Here is a 4,733-nt window from a genome sequence, read left to right on the forward strand (position 1 = left end):
GGAATGGGGGAGCCGTTGGGATCTACCTATTACAAACCAGGCATTTCATGCCGACACAACGATAAATAAATTACAACTCGATCTAATTACAATTGCTACATACAACTCAAAACACGACACAAAACACACGGCCATGGGGCCTTGAAACCGTGCACATGAGGGTGGCCCACGGCTCACATGACCCACGGCCTTGGGTCACTCCTCGTAATGCGTGCTCGCGCTTAATCTCATCGAATTAGACATAGGGCTACGCACCAAAGCATGCATTAGCATAAACCGGGCCATGTTGCTTTAGACAACATGCGGTTTACTACGCTCCTACAAGCATTTGGGGAACAACCGTCTAACCAAACAAGACCAAGGTTTTTGAAAAGGTTTTGACTCAATAAAAGAAAGCTAACTTGAAAAAAATACAACTCGATAACAAACGATAAATGACAAACAATGAAACAACGAGGAAACAAACGGTATAAAAACAAAACGAGAAAGATAAATAAAACGGCCACCCCACGGCCCAAACCAACGGCCACCCTCACGGCCAAGACAAGGCCAACCTAGTTCCTAAGTTAGATTCATTGATTAGATCGAGTGATTGCGAAAGGGGACAAGAAACAAGTTAGAAAACGAGTAAAAAAACGATGTTGATTGATTGTCGCACGAGGGTACATTTACACGGCCTAAAGGATCTAATTAGGTCAAATTCGCTAATTAATTTAACTCATCGAGTGTCAATAAGAAGGTGCTAATCACGCACTCTTATACTAGCGAGAAATTAGGTGAAAGAGAGAGATGCATTCAATTATTTACAGAATCGTCGATTGATTTTATAACTTACGTCGAAGCCACCTATCGTGTCTAATTAGGTTATTAAATTAAATTAATGTTATCTAAATATGTCATAGGTTAACAATCAGAGGTTAAACTAACATGCAACGGGTCCTAGGGTCAATCGATTTGGCGAAACAAAAGGGGGTCGAAACGAAGAACAAAGTTAGATAATTGTTTTATTTATGCCCTACTTTGAACACGAGGATATGTAAATGAGACGGGGGTGTACGACCGACAGATGTAGCGGTTTCTTTTCCCATCTCAAGTCAACGCGGGTGTTCATAGTGGTACTTTAACTCATACTCGGACTAACTAGTTTCATAGTTAATTTAAAACAATCGATAAACAAGCGAAAAAACAAACAAAAAAAGACAATAAAAAAGGCATAAAAAAACGAAATAAAAAGAGAAAATAGAAGGGGATTTGATGCACCCTCAACCTACATGTATCGTTGACACCGTCTTGGGTCGTAATCGATGGTAGATTTTATCTCGAGAGGCCGTCGTCGACGAAGAACAAAGCAAACACGGGTTTTGGAAAGTTTCTGGACAGCGATTTTAAAACAGTGATATCTCCCTCGTTTCACGACGAAAATTCGATTCGAAAGATGTTTTGGAAACTAGAAAGAGAGGAGAACAAGGATCTTAAAGCAAACCCTGCTCGTTTTGGGTTATTGGGCACGAAAAACGAGCACAAACAGAACTGGACAGACAAGAGTAAACCGCGAAAACAGAGTGTTATTTCACTCTGTTTTTCGAGGGATCTCGTGTACTCTCAAGGGCAATTTGGCTCGTAAATCTTTGTCTAATGTGTAGATGGATGTTATGCGGTTAATTAGGAACAAGAAACTCGAATTTTTATGGAGGTTTGATGGAGGAACGAAAGGGTTTTCGAAGAGGACACACAAACAGTTTCAGTTTGTGTGTCGGTTTTGTTTAGGGTTTTTGGGAGGCAATTATGGTTTGTTTCTGAGGTTTAAAGCTTTTGGGTGATGCTTGGATGTGTGGAGAACTTAGAGGAATGAATGTATGGTGAAGGGGTGGTATTTATAAGGAGTTAAAATAGGTTAAAAGAGAGGGGAGGCAAATCGGGCTAGCTCACGGATGGCTGCTGTCCAGCCGGTTTTGGGAGGGTTTGAGAGGGGTTTTCTTGGTGATTAAGCTAGGATAATATGGGTAGGATACTAGGGTATGGATTAGGGTTAATGGGTACGGGTCTTGGTAGTGTTTGGAGCGGGTTTGGGCTCGCGAATTGAGCTGCAAAACAGGGCATACGGGATTGGGTTGCGGGCTGCTTGTGAGGGGTTTGGGACGAGAATTTGGGCTGCTTGTGAGGGGGTTCGAACATGGGTTGATGGGTATTGGTCTAGGTGGGTTAATGTACTCGAGATTCGTGCCAATTCGCAAAGGAAACGGGCTTAAAAACCGAGCTAAAATCGAGCTCAAAACACACGGTTAAAAACGAGTTCTTCGCTTTTAAAATCGATTCTTCAAATCAATTAATAAATTAAAATAAATGACTTTTCAAATCAAATATACTCATAAAATGATTTTTCAAACCAATTATTTATCTTATTTTCAATAAAATAAACTTGGGAAAATAAAATTCAAAATAGAATAAATTAAATTGAAATCACTTTAAAAGGCTTTAATTTAAATATCATTTAAATTAATAAAATGAACTCACTAAAAAACATTAAATTAAATATCATTTAAAATAATAAAATGAATTCCCTTTAAAAAAACATTAATTTAAATATCATTTAAATTAATAAAATACTTCATCGACGACGCCCATTCTACCTCGTAAAACGAGCTCCAAATAATGACAATGACAACTAAAGAATACATGTGTCCTATCATCATCGGGTGTTTGTCGGGTTCTCTATAAATTCCAATATCGACGGATACGGGTATCTACACGAAGACTAATGCCATTAGAGCTCAGATCACGAGCTTTAAACAGGGACCTGATGAGAACTTTCATGAAGCATGGGTCCGTTTCAAGAAGCTGGTGAGAACCATTCCACACCATGGTTTCGAAAAGTGGAGTTTATGCAATCAGTTCTATAACGGGCTGTATGACGATCAGAGGGCTATTTTGGATGCTGCAGCCAATGAACGATTTGCTGAGAATATGGGAGAGACTAAGAGGTGGAAGATCATTGATGACTTAGCCACCCATAAAGCTGAGTATGGGAATTCAAGGGGAAATCAAAGGAGAGATGCTGAATCTTCTTCTGTAGCTGCATTAGAGGCTCTCACGGCGAGGTTTGATAAGTATGAATTGGGAGGAGTTTCCAAAAGAGGGATGTACCAGGTGAATCTTTGTGTCGACGGTCCTTTCGTCTCGTAGAAGATGTGGAGGAGAGGGACATGTTTGGATCATTGTCCCAACTCCTATGAGTCTTGTGCTGCCTTTCAACATTACAGGCAGCACAACACTTATTATGAGCCGAACGTCCATCCCAATTTGAGGTGGAGTAGTCAAAATGTGCTCAATCCTACTGCTCCTCCAAACCAGCAGCAACCGTATATTCCTCCACATAAGAATCAACAAGGCTATCAGAAGCCTCCGTCTTTCAATCCTCCTAACCATGGTGCATCATCTTCCGGCGAGGTGAGTGAAATTGGTGAGCTTAAGTCCATGATGCAAGCCCTTACAAAGCGATTTCAATTTGAGTGATCAACAATGATCAACAAAAGACGCGCGTCCATAAAGGCACTTGAGACTCAAGTTGCCCAACTAGCCGCGAATCAATCCTCGAGAAAGCAGGGCCATTTACCGACTCAAAACGAGAAGAATCCACATGAGACGGTAAATCTGATAGAATTGAGAAGCGGTCTTTCTTATGAGGGACCAAAAGTGTTGAAATCAGACCCGAGGAAGGCTAAAACTGATGGTGAACAGTGTTCTGACGAAGAAAATAAGGTCACTGCAAAGCAAGAGCTCGATCGACTGATTTCAGGTGGTCGATCGAGCAGAACTGAAGGCGAAAGTGCTTGATCGAGTGGTTTTTCCACTCGATCGAGTGAACAGGAAGAGCAGACTGGTCGATCGAGTAGTTATTCTACTCGATCGAGTGAATCAGAAAGTGTAGCTGGTCTATCGAGTGGGAATTTTACTCGATCGACTGATTCTGAAGGAGAAACTGCTCGATCGAATGAAGAAATTGGTCGATCGAGTAGTATTGATGACGGGAAGCTTATTCGAGAGCCTGCTAGTGCTCGTTTAAGCGAGATATCACCGGAAAGACCTCGTTCGAGAGGTAAGAAGCGTCCAAAGGATACAGAACTTGCACCGGAAGATACATTGGAAGCGAGAAACAAGGGACTTGATGTACCTATCAAGGTTCCCTTCCAGAGGCGGCTGCAGAATACAAAAGCCAATCAACAATTCGGCAAATTTGTCGAACTTTTGAAAAGCTTGGAAGTCACTGTGCCGTTCACTGAATTGCTGACAAAGGTACCCTCTTATTTAAAGTTTATGAAAGAAATTTTATCGCGTAAGAGGACTATTAATGATAGTGAGACAATAGCTTTGACTGAGGTGGGGTCAGCCCTATTTCAAAACATGTTACCCCCTAAGCAATCAGACCCGGGTAGTTTTTCGATCCCTTGTCATATCGGTATGCATTTGATTGATAACGCACTATGCGATTTAGGCGCTAGCGTGAGTGTCTTACCGTTGTCTCTAGCTAAGAGATTTGGTTTGACAAAGCTGAGTTGCACCAACATGACTGTCCAGATGGCCGACCGTAGTTTATCACGGCCACTAGGTGTAGTAGAAGACGTACCTGCTCAGATCGGGAAGTTCTTTTTTCCCGTTGATTTTGTTGTCTTAGACATCCCCGAAGATGCACATACCCCTATCATTTTAGGGAGACCATTTTTGTCTCTGCCGTG

General features: G+C 41.5%; 1 non-coding gene across 1 annotated transcript; it reads right to left on the reverse strand.

Moving 5' to 3' along the window:
- Positions 1-2,760: 2,760 nt before the first annotated feature.
- On the reverse strand, positions 2,761-2,867 carry LOC141636531 (small nucleolar RNA R71). Its single transcript, XR_012541137.1, has one exon. It is a non-coding gene; the product is annotated as a small nucleolar RNA R71 (small nucleolar RNA).
- Positions 2,868-4,733: the final 1,866 nt, after the last annotated feature.

The sequence above is a fragment of the Silene latifolia genome, chromosome Y, assembly GCF_048544455.1.
Source record: "Silene latifolia isolate original U9 population chromosome Y, ASM4854445v1, whole genome shotgun sequence".
NCBI classification, from domain to species: domain Eukaryota; kingdom Viridiplantae; phylum Streptophyta; class Magnoliopsida; order Caryophyllales; family Caryophyllaceae; genus Silene; species Silene latifolia.